This window comes from Poeciliopsis prolifica, unplaced genomic scaffold (genome assembly GCF_027474105.1).
Source record: "Poeciliopsis prolifica strain line A6 unplaced genomic scaffold, Auburn_PproV2 SCAFFOLD005, whole genome shotgun sequence".
Classification (NCBI taxonomy): Eukaryota; Metazoa; Chordata; class Actinopteri; order Cyprinodontiformes; family Poeciliidae; genus Poeciliopsis; species Poeciliopsis prolifica.
Window position 1 is genome coordinate 2310410 of NW_026562380.1, and position 16270 is coordinate 2326679.

A 16270-nucleotide genomic window follows, 5' to 3' on the forward strand; every position below is an offset into this window, starting at 1 on the left:
CAGAGTTCATGTCCACGGAGGCCATGAACGCTTGAACCTCCCACGGAGGTAAAAGGTCTGCCTTTTCACCTTTTACCTCCGTGGGAGGTTCAAGCGCATATGACTTTGAACCACTGTTTTCAGTAACTAGTAATCCAAAGCCCACTTCACACTACACAATTTTAGAAAAGTCGGTCGATTCTGAAAACGTGAGAGACCACACACTAGCCGATTTAAAATTGTTGGTGTAACGGGTTTGACCGTAGAGTGTGAGGTTTCACTCGAAGACATTCTAATGCCAGACACAAAATCCCTTAAAATAAAAATTCTGTGCTACCACACCTGAATTTAGAGTAAACAAACAAACATGGACAACGACGTTGAAGTGGTAACTTTAGTTTGCGGACTTATGTTAACCCAAAAAAGACGTAACCAAAAATCAAAGCTTTGGATTAAGCGAGCAAGGATTATATTTGTTTATATTTTATACTTGCATTGCAACATGGAGGTGAGTTTTTCTTTTCTTTTTTTTTCATAAAAAATACTGTTTTCAACGTTACCGTTTAATAATAATTTTATAATTTTTCGCTGTGTTTATGTTGTAGAATATATGCATATACTGTACCTTGTTTCAGAAAACAGAATGGCTGAAACATCAGAGTAGCTTAAAGTAGAAGAAAGCATTTCCTGCATATTAGTTTTTTGAAAATCAGATGGCAGTTATCCTGACTGCAAAAGCTTAACGTATTCCACTCCTTTAATTGAAACTTATTGTATTGTTTGAAATTGTATTATGACTGCAGAATAAATTCAAATGCACCTGTTATGGCAACAGATCCAATATCTGTGTCATTCCTTAGACACAGAGAGTAAAGGACGCGTGAAACTATCAATTTTAACGAAAAATATTTATCTATAAAAATTATACAAATACAAAAATTAGAGCTACCGTTTACAATTTCCTTTTCCTTCTTTTCTAACAATACACAGTTTACACAGGTCAAAAACTGTATTGCACCGTGTCTAAATAATCCGTTAAGTGCCAAACTGTTAATAGAATTGTTCCTTGACAACATATTCCCAACAGGAAGTAAGCCTTTCAAATAATACTAAACTTCACAATAAAAATTGTATGAACAAATAATCTTATCTAAGTGTAATAAAATAAAAAAGAAACCATCAAACAAATTACTTACATATTTTCTATTTATGGCTCTAACAGCACCATTTGAACCAAAGTTTGGAATGCGCTTCTCAACCAGATGTACTCTGTGCAATAATTATCTTTCATTTAAAAACAAAAACAACATTTAACAGCATGTTGCTCCGAATAAGGATAAAGTTTTAGTTATGGTTTTATGAGATATAATTACCTCCAAAGCAAGATGATTAAATACGTTCAATATTTCCGATTTTAAGCCCAGTTCACACTACACGATTTTTTGCCCCGATTTTGCCCGTACGATAATCTTAGAACGTTCTGAGTTCTAAGATTGTCGCTTCCAACAATCGTAACCAATCTTCCTGTAGTGTGTGGTGTGTTAAGACTGATCGGGTCCAGTCGGTGGAACGTCAGAAACGCTTTGATCTAAAATCGGGGATATTGAATGTGTTTAATCATCTTGGCTCATTCATCGCAATGTCTCTGGTGTTCCCCAGACTGGGAGGAAGAAGGAAGTCTGTTGAATGTGACAGGTAGCCAATCAGAAAGCGGCGTGACGTAAGTATGGTAGGAATCCCAAGAACAGCTGGCATGACAATCGAGTCCACTGGACTTCTGACATGGAAGATTGTTTGGTCGAAATGTGGAAAGAACTCAAGTGTTTATTTAACATTAAAGAGTACCACAACAGAAATTACAAAGAAAGAAGCTGGAGCAAAATTGCGACGGCAATCGATGTACCTGGTAACTCTTCTGCTACTCGTTAACTGACAAAAATTGTTAATAATAATTTTATTCATTCAGCCAGGGCTTGACACTGTCACAATCCTAGTAAACACAGCGAAAAATTATACGTAAACGGTTAATTAAACGACAAAACCGAAAACATTAAAAACAGTATTTTTTTTATGAAAAAAAAGAAAAAAAAACTCACCTCCATGTTGCGATGCAACAAATATAATCCTTGCTCGCGATGTCTCCAGTTCTTAATCCAAAGCTTTGATTTTTGGTTACGTCTTTTTTGGGTTAACATAAGTCCACAAACTAAAGTTACCACTTCAACGTCGTTGTCCATGTTTGTTCGTATCTGGAATTAGAATGTCTTCGAGTGAAACCTCACACTCTACGATCGAACCCGTTACACCTATGATTTTAAATCGGCTAGTGTGTGGTCTCACGTTTTCAGAATTGGCCGACTTTTCAAAAATCGTGTAGTGTGAACTGGGCTTTAGATGAAAGCGGTCCTGACGTTCCACCGACTGGACCCGATCAGTCGTAACACACCACACACTACAGGATGATCGGTTACAATTGTCGGAATCTTAGAACTCAGAACGTTCTAAGATTGTCGTACGGGCAAAAGTTTTTGTTGAGTTCTTTTTTTTTTTTTTGGCTTCAGAGGCCTTTATTTGAGAGTAGCTAGTCAGGAAAGTAGGTAATGAAAGAGGGGGAAGACGTGGCTAAGGTGATCATGCCGGGAATTGAACCTGCGATGGCCTCCTTATGTAAGTTATGCTCTACCCCTGCACCACCACAATACCCCACATAGTGACAGTTTTAACAAACATGTAAAAAACCCATATTTTTCTGAAAGCAACCTACTAGAGCAACACAAAAATTGTGGAAAATATCTTTCTTTACATATTGAATGCATGAGTGTCACTTTTTAAGTCAGCATATTACATTTTGTAAAAAATGAGTGAACAGTACTAAGACAAAATAAAAAGTGAAGCTGATCACTGTGACTGTATTTGCACAGCAATCTGTTAGAGGTGGACATTTTTCTCTCATATCTCTGTTTTGAACATATTCACATGTTTTTCTATACTTCTATGTTTAATCCTTTGTTTCAGTTTTTTCATGTTTGTTACGGTCTTGTTCAGTTGTCTTGTGCTCCCTTTGCATTGCTCCCTCTCCCTCCCCATCATTTGTACATAGGATGACAGGAGCCTTGTGGCCCGTTGCAAAATTTATGAAGAATAATATGCATGGTGGCCATCTTTTGTGTAGTCTTTTTCATGCTGCCTGACCAAAAACATAATTGTACACACAAACACACACAGTCTCCTGTGGTCAACAAAGAGCACTTTAGCTATCACTGTGGATTAGCCTGACACATGTAATGCACTTTTAAGTATGTCAGGGCCTTTTTAAGCAACAATCCCTCTCTACACACCCTATCATATACACAAATACAGACACAGACAATCCTAACTTTATCCAACATCCAGCCAACTTATAGAAACTGACCACTTTCAATGTTCACATGTGCCTTCAGATAAGAACATGTAAATTTACATGTCAGTTTTAACATGCATGAAGATATTTCAATACACAAGTAGCAGTGATTGCAACTAAAACACTGTCCTTTGTGTTTGTTTTTTTATGAAAGTGTGTCTTGCAAATTTGCATGTATTGTTTTTTTCAGATATTACTATTTCTGGAAGGTTCTTCCAACCCAAAGACTTGGTATCCGTTTTTTTTAAGTATGTAGTAAAACTAATCACATTCCCGAACAAACTTTTGTTTTCATATTTTTATGCCTGTTAAGTTTTTACGCATTGTGATTGTATCCGGAGATTGTTTTTCAAAACTCCAGTTGACCCTGTTTAAGGTTACGATGAGTACACGTGTACATCCTTATGTGATGTGCAGGGTTGTGCTGCCTGTGGAAACTGCTGAGATGGATCAAAAGGGCTTTGAAATGTGTTTCAGCACCCCATGACAGATCAGCATGCAACAATCCTCGGAGTGGCCCTGGGAACCCCCTGTGGATGACCCCAACATCCAGAGTGAATGCAGCCACTTAATCCAGTGTGTCATCTTAAACACCCAGGCCATCCACCTTCCAACATAGAGACAAATCAAAGAGAAAGGGCCCTCTCGCTTCTCTCACTCCCTGAAAAAATACAGCAGTGGAGAGATGACCTTATAAGAAGGCACAGATTAGATCAGACGGTGAGATGAGAGGTCACAAAGAGCGGAGGAGGTACATTTAGAAAAAAGAAATGAAGTTGTAAAAGTACTATTAGAAGAGGAAAGAAGTGGGGCAGATGAAGCAACAAGAGCAAGAAGGGAGGGCAGACCACTGCAGTGCACAGAGAGATAGGTCTCAAAAGGATTAAGTGGTCATAGCTAGGTTGTTGTGCGTGTATCTGAATTTAGTTGAGCTGCAGTGAGTATCACAATGTTAGTCTGGTGTCGCTTTGCTTCGGTGGGAACCTGTGATTCTGGGGAGGAGTCAGTGAATTAACTCCTTTAGTATTACAGTGGCTGTACTGATTCTATTTTAACACCTCTAGATTTGCTATAGAGACACTTTGTTTTAACACTGGATATTAACTACTAATAATATACAACCCAGAGTTAGATGAACAGAATGTGACCCTATTAGAGTGAAATTAACTCTGCTTTTTCATAAAGTCTACCAACACCAAAATATTTAACACTTTTGAATTTGCTGTGCAGCTGCTTCAGTGTTACTCCTTGACTGCATCCCTGTTTAATACTCAACTCGCTCAGCCTACAGGTTAAAACAGTTTATAATAACTATCAGTCATAATCCAGTACAGAAACATCTTTGAAGTCTACCTGCAAAAATTAAATGTTTCTTTTTCATCTTGACTTTTCCGATCTAACTCCCACCCCTTGAACACAGGCATTTATTGTAGTTTAATTGATATCCAGTGGAGACAAATTCTAAATTTTAACATCATATCTAAAACATGTTACAGTTAACCTTTCTTCTAATCTGTTTACTTGGTTTTATTGGACTGAATTGGATTGACTTTGACTTACATATAAAAATGGGCAAATTGTTCTTTCTGGTGCCAAGACCTCAGAAAATTGATATTCAAAGACTGCTTTGAGTCTTGCTTCTGAGGTCTGTTTTAGCTCTGGTGAACAAAGCAATGTTTTTTATCCAGCATGGCCCTGGCCGATTTGTTTTGTATTTTCATTGTTAAAGAGGTTGCACTTTCCTTCAGTAACCGAATGAACAGGCTCTCCGGAAGTTTACTGTTGTAAATAAATCAGGTTTCTTCTTCTCTGGCGGTTCATATGATGTAAAGCCATTTAAGCTCACTTTAGAATGCACAGTGCCTTGCATATTTATTCACTCCCCTGGCATTTTCTGTGTTTTGCTACTTCACAACTTGATGTCAAAACTCAAAATGAGTCTTCGGCTTTATATCTGCAAGTAAAAGCTTTTTTTCTGGCCTCTCTTTTATGAAGCCCATATGGTGTGTGTGGCGTATTGTAGTTGTATGGGCAGATACTCGAGGCACTACTTGAAAACGCTGCAGCTACTTCAGGTTAGCTTTGGTCTCTGTGCCGGCTCTCTGATTGTCCAGACTGAGACTTTTGGTGAGCGGCACTCTCTTGGCAGGTTTCTTGTGGTAATATTTTTTTTTTTTTTCCCCCCCATTAAATGATAATGGATTTCGTTGTGTTCCAGGAAATAATTAAATTTAGATTTTATTTTTTTTTTTTGTAACCCAACCCTGATTTGTACGTCTGTCAACTTCAAATTCAGCTTTGTCCTGGACTTGTTTAGAAATCTTCTTGGTCTTCATTATGTTTAGTTAGTATACATATGCCTATTTGTAGCAAAATAGGAGCAGAAAGGGATTTTGAATTGAAAATGTTGCTTATTTTGATAACATGGTTTTCAATTAAAATATGATTAATTAATTACAGACTCTGCAATTAACTTGATTAAATTTTTTTATTGACTCCCACCACTACTTAAATTACATTAGCGTTTTAACATTTTAGGTCATTTATCCTTACAACAAACAAAACAAATACTCAAACAAAGGGATGCTGATCATCCTTGTTTTGTATCTACAGTTTTGTTGTTTTTTTATTTTTTGCATGTGAAATGATGCCTTCAGCCTAGCGAACATTTGGTAACAACCATGTGACAATTCACTCCAGCCACATATATCTAATCCTGGACCTTTTTGTCTAATTGGCTTGCCTTAAATTTAAAAAATGACCCCACTATTTATTTATGAGGAATTTCATATTGATATATGTTAAATTATTATTCGATTATGCTTTTATCATCCATAATTTATTCTTCTTTAATTCAAATTAAAGAATAATAATAATTTAACATATTTCAATATGTTAAATTATTACATATCTGATGTCCAATCTGGTGAATTCTGACATCACTTAGAACCGATTTAGGGATTAATAAATCCCTAACAGGGTCTCAATCCTAATACTAATTTGGCATGAAACACACCAGATTTTCTTAATTTTTGTGAATATTTCCTGATAAATGTTATATCAAAAATCAACACCTGACAACACTTTTACTTGTTTTTAATCTGTGTTGTGATCATAACAACACAGCTTTAATAACTCATTCACACATCAATGTCCGTGCATTTTGTAGTGTTTTGTTCCGTGAGACATCGAATTGTAAGAATGCAAGCTAATGCTGTTACCAGCTTTTTATTCACAGCGACCCTGAAATCAATTAATTTAATGTGTCTGAAGAGTCTGCTGTCTGTAGATATCTTTAAACAAGTTACCATGGTAACTTCACAAATGCATGTAATTTGCACAAACACTAAGAGATACTCTATTTATAAAAACATATGCTATATGCTTTTGACCCACCTACACAAGCATTCACCCTCGTTTGCACACACTTGAACACACGCTTGAGCACAATGCATCTTCCTCGGACACTGAAATAACTTTCTGCACAAATGCTTTGGCAATCACACACTGCTGTGACCCCAGAGAGCGGGCCAGCTGTGCGTGTGCTGGAGCAGTAACCCCGGCGTTAATTATAAATCAATGGGCCAACTGTAAGCGCACACAGAGTTCACACATGACTTCTCCCATGCATGTCAACATCCATGGGGTATATAAGCTGTTTAAAGTGCTGGGGTGGCTGCAATATTCATGGCTGATTATAACAGAAGGCTGACACTCACACAGGGAAGCACCCGGCACTGATACAGAACAATGACACAGACAGATTGAGAGGGGAGCGATGGGTTAGGGCCGGGGCATCATGAACTGATAACCACTGCAAACAGACTGCCTGAAAGATCCATTTCAGGCCAAAGCAAGTTCAAACAATTGGCAATTATCTACATTAATGAGCTGCTCAAATAGAAAAATCTGTTTGCAAGCTATTAAATATTTAGTGTTGTACGAGAGAATAAATGATTAAGGGTTGCATTTTGCCATTTAATTTTACTGACTTCCTTTTCCTTTACTTCATCTCATTTAAGTTATTTTAATATTTTAAGTGGTTCTTGGTTTGACTTTTGCTTTTATTTTTGAGACTTAAGGTCATTCTTGGTTCTGTTTTTTGAGTCTTAAAACAAAGATATGTATTTGGCTGCACATTGGTTATATTCTTGAAAGTTGACCGTAGGATATTTCTTCAAAGAACTAGTATAACATCCCCACATCAATCCAGAAGGAGGTACTGAGTGATCAAAGTTTTCTGCTTGCTCAGTCACTATAAAAATTTGTAGGTTCCTTTAATTTTAAAGTTGCTAATGTATGCATTATCTTAACAGGTTATGAAGTTTTCTACGTCTGAAATGTGCAAACTTTGACCACAGATTTCACTCCACTATGTCAAACTATGGCAGTGTGAGATAAAAAAGACATTTAATCGCGATACTGATCCTGAATTCTTCAATGGCAATATCGATCAAAATCGACCAAAAAAATATTATTTTCTTCCTTAAAGTGGTCCAACGTACTTTGTGTTATTTAGGACGTCTCCCAAAAAGTATTGCAAGGATCAAAGACAGACAAAGTCTATCCATCAGGAAAGTTTTACTATTCAATTTGTAGAATTCCACTATCAAAAGAAGATCCAAAATCTTATTTTGTTTTGGAAATTTTTGAAAGACATCCTCTATAGAGACATCTGTTTTTCTTAAGGTCTGTCGTCGTTTTTAATCAGAAAACAGTAACATTACACTTTTTGTGCAACCTAACAGTACTGCAGCATTAAATTAAAATAATGTGTGCTTTGCTTTCCTGTCTACAGTCTGCCATCGAAATCTCCAATTCTGGAAGAATTAATTAAAAAGTAATTAATTAGAAAGTCCACAGCCTATTGATTTATGTCTCTCTTACAGTAAAACTTTAACAGTTAGTTTAAACATTAAAAGAGAAATATAAAAATTTAACATAAGTAACGTTTTGACATTTTTAGCAGTGTGATGTCCTCATGCGAACTTCCCACAGGTGCATATATTTAACAACCAAATCAATAATGCATACAGAAATACTGTAGTAGTGCTGCTGCCATTGCAACGTCAGCATAAGCAGCTTATACTTAGAGTAGCAGCAGAGGGGAGAAATAGATGGATGGAGACAATGATGGAGATGAAATGAGGAAGATCAATTAAGTGGTTCCAACGATTATATGTAACTATGAGTGCAATTATGGATCTATATAACCAACTGCAGTCTGTCAAAAATAATGACGGCTCAGCATTTGGATGTGATTACCAACACAGTGCATCATGCAGAGGACGCAACGAAGGAATGAAACTGGAAAATAGATTGAGACTGCAGGTTGGTTTTGGTGGTTCATTTTGTTTGATCCTCTAATTGAATAAAGACACAGTAAAATAATATTGCAGAAAATTGTTGATGCTGTTTCAGACATTAAGGTAACCTCTAAAGAGTCTGTCACCTTTCTTGTTGGATCTAAGAGGTAAAAGTGAAGGCTGTAAAAGTCTAAAAAAAAGTTTGCTACATGCTACTAAAAGTCTCTGTTTGGAACAACTAGCAATATTTTAAACGTGATCTTTTACCAAACATCAAGGCATGATTTTTAAAATAATAGTATTAAAGCTTTTATTTAATCTACACTCGAATAACATTTGTTCATTAATAGTACTAACCGTTTTGTATTTGCACACATGCCTCCTAGAATTTAAGCATAGTCATTTTTGCCTGACATGAAAAATAAGATGCATCAACTTATTGTTTCCAAAAAGAATAAATTACAAATTTGTATGCATTTAATATGTGTTCCCAAAATATGAATGGCAGTAAAGACTAACCTGATGTTAAGTGCTTTATAGTGACTTTTATTCTTGCAGGTTGTCACTGTAAACCCCCAAAAGTAAGAAGATCATGAGAGTGAGCAGAAGTAGGGTCACTGAGTTGCTCCATATTTACACCAACTGAAATCCATAGGTGTTGAGAAACACGCAACTGGGCACAACAAACCACTGGCCAAACAGCAAGTCTCCTCCACTGCTCCTCCATATGACCACTGTTTCCGTATGCCTGCACACGCTTCCTCGCTGCATATTTACAGGCACATGCTGTCGGAAGTAAAGACAACCGCAGTGTCAACAGGCAGAAAGAAAGCAGCAAGACTCAGAAAGAGGGAAGAAGGAGAGATAAGACAGAGGAAACAGATCCAGTATAAATCACTATGCTTGACAGATTTGGGTAAGAAAACAGACGGCCCCAGTAGAATTGTTAAAGTATGCAATTTTTACATGATTTAGCCCTATGAATGACACTGAAGCATACAAGTCTTGGTTAACACACATACAAACTCGCACAGAGAAAATACATCTAAGTTCCTTGCAAAAAGAGATGAAAATAAAGGATGTTATGTCCAAGTATTGACAACTTCAATGAAAAGCAAGAAAAATTTAAATGAAAAAGAATTATTTGTAAAAACTGACAAATTAAAATGTTCACCAAGTTTTATGAATCTCCAGCAAATTTTTATGTTTAGACAAATTGTGTCCTGCATTAATTTTTTCTGCAACAACAAAAAAAAAAAATTATCATCATGAGCAACACTGAAAAGCTTTCAGCCTGAAGCCTTTATAGCAGACGTGCCTACAGAATACAAAATTTTATATGAAAATCTATTTTCATACACATTTTTGTCTTATTTTGTATGAATTTTATATAAGGGATAAAGTTAAAAAGTAACATAATAGGTGTTTAAATGATGTGGAAGATATTCATTAGCTCCTAGTATATAAAGGTGAAATACATAGTTGGGAATCTCTAATTTATTGTTTCCACTGAACAGTAAAGCACAGCTCTCTGTGGTCCGGTACGATATTATATGTTCCAGTATATTCAGAAAAGCTTTTCTACCAGTAGTTGGTCAGTTTATTGCAAATGTTCAATGTTACATCATATTAGTGCAACAAAAATGTGACGTACCATTTACCTTGAAAATCAGAAACTCAGAGCTGCAAATGCTGTCACACCTGAGTTACGGATGAGACGGAGTTAATCAGGTAACATAGTCAGAGAAGTCTGGCTTCCACTGTGGTCGACAAAGAAGCTACTGTTTATTTTACCTGTCACCAACATTGATTTAATCACTTCCTTTTACGTGCAAACACTGTCGCTCAATCAATGGACTGTGTTGTGTGATGTCAGCAGCTAACTGCACCGTTGTCCTGTGGACCTGCAAGGGGGGCTATTAAATTGTATAAATCATTCAATGGAAACAAGGTGCATCATGAGTTTCAAGTGCCTTTAAAGACCTAGCATCAAAATGAAAAGAAACTACACTAAAATTAGAAAGCAAGAAAAGGGAGAGAAGGTGCAAATATATGGTAAAATGATGATGAGAACCAAAAGCATGGAGGAGAGAATAACAGGTAAGAAAAGAAGGGACAAAGTGATTGAGAAAGAAGAAAGAACAGCAGCAGAGAGAAAAAAAAGAATCTGCCAGCTTTTGCACTTTGTGAAGCTTCTTAGAGGCCTGAGTATCTCATGTATATTAATGACGCTGTGATATGACAATAGTGACACAAAGCCTGTTTACAGTAACTGTGCTGGCTGCAGCCAGGTTCAAGATGTTTAGCATGAGCCTCTGCAGGGATTTATCTCACTGCACTCGTGTTGAAGGCTGCTCAGCCTAATGCAGCAGCACAGTTTTTTTTTTTTTCCTGTGGTGCATTTACATTTTTTACATCACCCTCCCAGACATTTACAAGCAACATATGTTGAGCAACTTACTATGATAACAACTTTAGTGTAGGATTTTCTTTGACACACACACACACAAACATATATATATATATATATATATATATATATATATATATAATATATATATATATATATATATATATATACTTCTGTAAATTATGTTCAATTCTAAAGGCAACAGACTGCTGACATATGTTACCTCACAGAGAGTTTGCACTGTGAACGGCCTAAACAGCTAAAGGTATGTTTATATTTTGCGACCTGGAATATTTTACCCGAGTTTAATTTTCAGAAACCTATCATTAAACTCTGGCAGTGAGTCGCTTGTGTTCAAAGCTGTCACATCCAAAGTTATGCTATTTATGTAAAGTACACATAAAGTTAAGTAGAGAGGACCACTGATCCAATTGAAGGAATACTCAGCTGTAGCTTCAGTGATATGAGGAGACACAAGACCAGAAGAAGCTGCTCTCATGTGTGTGATCCCAATCCACATGCGTGTGTAGTAAGAGGGCAAAGAAGAAGTAAATATAAACCTCCATATTTTATAATCTTTATACCAATGATGCTGGTATAACAATTACACTTTATAACGTCAGGAGAAGGAATGACAACAGCAAAAGGGCGGCTGTTAGGGAAACAAGCTGGTGTTCCACAGCCCCACTGTTGGAATAACTCGAGAGCTGTTACACTTTGGACCAGAATCAAACTCTGGCACATAAGCACATAAACAAAATGCTTTAATGGACAATAAACATAATCAGCTTGCTTGAAACTCTTGCGTTGGTGACAGCTGAGTAGAAAAAATAACTAAAACAACACAGAAATTAGTAAATGCAGGACACTGAATGTGTGATTCAAGGAAGAAGAGGAACATATTTTATAGTCTCAAGCAAAGTAGATCATCTGATCGTATTATGGGCAACTCATATTAACCATTTCTACTAGTATTGTTTTATTCCTGCTAGTGGTTTCAAGAAGATTGTAAATACCTTTCAGAATCTTATCTAGGGATAATTTAGGAAATGAAACAACAATCAACTGACGGAAGGACAACCACGTGGCACGTTGTGATCCATGTTGGGGTTGAACATTTAATCCCTTCAGAGCAATGAGGGAATGGCAGAGCAGTTGGCTGTGGGAAAAAATACTTTTTACAATAAAAACAGAAAGGTTAAACTACTTTTTCAAATACTGTAAAAAAAAAAGCAACAATCCTAATTAGTATAGCATAGCATGCAATCAAAAGTTAGAATTACTTCTGATGCGTGTGATATTTTAATAAGTAAAACTAAAGTAGCATACTGCTCATCCGCAAACCCACAAGTCTAATTTGATCTACACACTCTTGCAGTGCACAGTTTGCCTCCAGCACCTTCTCCACCTGCTTGGTGAGAATAAGACGGATCTCTCACTCTCACGTTCTCACCCTCCCTCATCCACGGTTATGCCCACGTAGAAGGGGTGGGGGAGGTGCGGTTAGGTCTGGATGAGAAGAGATTCAAGTCTTTATTGAAAGATCATATGGGATGACTGAGGAATCCCATTACTTGTTGATTAAGTATTGATCCTGAGCTGTCCAAGTATTAACAAGTAAGCTAATATGGGCTGACCCATGGGACCAGTGGCTTGGGGGGGTTGTTTGAGCGTGTGTGATTGTGCACGAGCAACTGTCTGTGAGTTGGTGACTGAGTCAGAAAACAAAGTTGAAAAAGCAAAATGAAAAAAGTGTGCGTCTGAAAGTGTGACAGGTTGAGAGATAGAGGAGAAAAATATAATCAAAATAAAGGCTGGCGGAGAGAGGTGGCAATTAAAGTTTGAGATGACACTGAGACAAAGTGCAGCGAGAGCTGAATGCACACAGAAAAGGTGGAGCCAAGTAAGTGTTCATGGGTCAAACGAAGAATGAAGAAAAGAAGAGAACAAGATCAGATGGGTGGGGAGGGGTGAGAGGAGATAGGAGATGGGTGAACTAGATGCTCTAGGCTTTGGTTGAAATGTCATGGGCTCACTGAATAATGAAGATCAATTCCATCACTCTGCTTTTACTATTAAAAACATTTCTCTATGGAACTGATGTCCGTTGTATAACACCCATTTGCATCCAGACACTGAATTCCCAAAACATTGTCAGCAATACAAATTAGATAGATAGATAGATAGATAGATAGATAGATAGATAGATAGATAGATAGATAGATAGATAGATAGATAGATAGATAGATAGATAGATAGATAGATAGATAGATAGATAGATAGATAGATAGATAGATAAAAAATTTAAACTGAAATAGTGAAACTATCTGATTTAGAAATGAATCACAAATCATAATGACAACATTTCGAGGGTCTGATCATCTCATAATGTAGACTCTACTTACCATAGAGTTAAATTTGAGTTGAACATGTTTATTGTTACTCACAGTTTACATATTTTTGTGTTGCCTCTTACATAAAAGTTGCAAGATTTGCTTGCCATCACTGGGGATCATCACGAATGTTGAGCTCATCTGTAACTAAAGTCAGAGTTGAAAAAGATATTCCTGCATCTGTATGACACAGTGAAATTGTACCTAGAAATGTACTACTGTTTTTCAGAGTCAGCACAGTAGATCTTTCTGTTTTTCTCTCTTTATGCTTGATGTTCTAAAGTGTTGGTTTGAACAAGTGTAACAAGTTTTGAGCTTTCGTTCCATGTACTAGAACATGGCATAAAACAGTGGACTGGACTAATGTACTTTAAAGTGATGGTAACGATGATCTGTTGTTACATGGACCGGGTCATTGAAGTTTTTGCACCAAATTTATCCAAAGTTAAACAAGACACAGAACTTGGTTTCTTCCTGTTGTGAAAGTAGAGTCTTACCTAACAGAAGCTCGAGAGAGGCATGTGTAAATAGACAATGTATGAAGTGTGTCATAATTAAAACCTGGTTTTGACATAAAAATTAAAAATCAAGATAAAATTATTTAACTTTAAATAACATATACTTGTGCTTAAAATAGACTGTTTAAGGTTTACAGCATTATTATAAGTGTGGATCTGGCACAGTTACTTGACTGACTGTGCCAAAAAATAGCCCTATTTGCCCCAAAAATACTTGATACACCCCATATGCAAAAGAAAAACGTTTCATAGAACAGAATCAATGAAAACTGTTAAATTAAAATTCATTTTCAAAAGGCAGGAGGTACTTTTACTGGATTAAGTTCCAACTACATATGTGGGATTTGGAGCGCTGAGTAAAAATATAATGGGATTAAAACCTTTTTTCTGTGTAAAACATATCCCTGTTTCAAAAAGACATACACTGGTCATATCACCTTCATACATTTCTCCTTACTTCTCTGAAGGTCCAAGCAAACTAATTAAAAATGTATTTGTTCATCAAATATACAAAGTAATCTGCTTTAATCTGCCTAGTCAGTGTATCCAAAGCAAACTCCAATAAACTCCATGATTGCATTACATTCAAAGCTTTGATATCACCTGCTCTTCTTTCTTTTCTGTCTTCTGTCCTACAGCCACAGTAAATAATTCATTTTTCATTAAAAACTCATTACCACTAAAACCCCTGCATTTATATCATCACAGACTACAACCAAAAAAAGAGTTAGAATTTATGTGTGTGGAAATGTAGAGAGAGAGGCAGAGAGAGAGAGAGTGAAATAATGGAGTTGAAATATGAGGCAAAGCCATAAATAGATTGTATGCTTTAATGTGATTGTCATCCTGTGGTTGCTCTTTGTCTGCAGAGAATGCAGAGTGATGAGTCCAATGAGAAAGAATCAATGAACGACACAGAGAGGAGAGAGGGAGGATGGTGGAAAAAAAAGAGTGAAGGCAGAAGAAGTGGTGAACAGGTTTTCTGTTTGTGTGTGTGTGTGTATGTGGACAAATTTCTGCCGCATATTGAGAAAGTGAGAGCTTATGTATCACACTGTTTTCGTATGCAGATCAGTTGGTGTCACAATCATCACTGTATGTTTATTTATGTGAATATACAGTGCTGTCACATAGCACTTCCATCTCTGGCACTCATGTTGAAGGGTTGCAGCTGGTCAGCATTTACCGTGGTTGCTTGGAGGAAAAAAAAGCCAACACCCAAGGTTGTTCAACTTTAATAAAACCTTAAACTTTTGTGCTTCTGATTTTTATCCGTTTTCCAATAAGCTCTGTCCAATTTCCCTATTCCTGCCAAAGAAAAGCAAACCACATCACCGCACTTCCACCACTGTGCTTACAAATGGGGATGATGTATTCAGGGTGATGCAGTGTTCGTTTTACTACACACATATGTTTGCATGAAGGCCAAAAAGTTTAGCTTTGGCCTCATCTGATTAGAGCACCTTCACCATGTCATGTGTTGCCTCACGGTAACTCTGGCAAACTTAAACCTTTACTTTTAGATTTTCTTTAAACATAATCTTTCCTCTTGCCTCTCTTCTATTAAGACTAGGTTTGTGGACCGCACAACTAAAATTTGTCTAGTCAACAAATCTCCCACCTGAGCTGTGGATCTTGGCTGCCTGGCTGATTAATTATCTTCTTGTCTTGTTGTAAGTTTTGATGTTTTGCGGTTGTGCCAATCTCTTTTTATTCTTTTATATGATGGATTGAGCAGTGCCCCAATCCATTTTGGATATTCTTCTATAACCTAACTTAAAGTAGAACCAAAATAGGTTAAAAGTTCTTTTCTTGTTTAAAAGTAGAATTTGAAATGCAGCACTATTAATACGGTTTCCAACAGTCAGCCTACTTTATGAAGCATGTTCTCATCAACACAAAAAGTTCTCCAAAAAATGAAATGTACTAGAAGATCTTTACCTGGATGTCTTTGCCTGATTATATGGGAGACCGGGCCGGTGGTTGGCATTCGCCTCGTCTCTGGTCCAGTCGATAAGCCAGCGTGATTATTCAGGTGGGCCTCAGGTTTACCTCTGTCCTTCTCATTGACTTGATGAAGGTTTTAGTCCTGCTAAGAAGCTGACACACTTCATTACGGAGAACATTCCCGTATTGATTAAATCATTCCACGGTCTGGCCTTTCCTTCTCAGGAAGTAACACATCAATAATATCAATACCAAGCTCAAATACAAACACAAAGATTTTGCACCTAAACGCACCTTCATGGACAAATGAAATAAAA

The 16270-nt window shown here is 36.7% G+C and overlaps 1 long non-coding RNA gene across 2 annotated transcripts; it reads left to right on the forward strand.

The window, feature by feature from the left end:
• The first annotated feature begins 8232 nt into the window (after positions 1-8232).
• Positions 8233-15284, forward strand: LOC129359846 (uncharacterized). 2 transcript variants are annotated; one of them, XR_008605951.1, is made up of 4 exons: positions 8233-8710; positions 9244-9601; positions 14876-14983; positions 15077-15284. It is a non-coding gene; the product is annotated as an uncharacterized LOC129359846 (long non-coding RNA). The 2 variants fall into 2 exon arrangements; XR_008605950.1 differs by having other exon boundaries at positions 14876-15284.
• Positions 15285-16270: the final 986 nt, after the last annotated feature.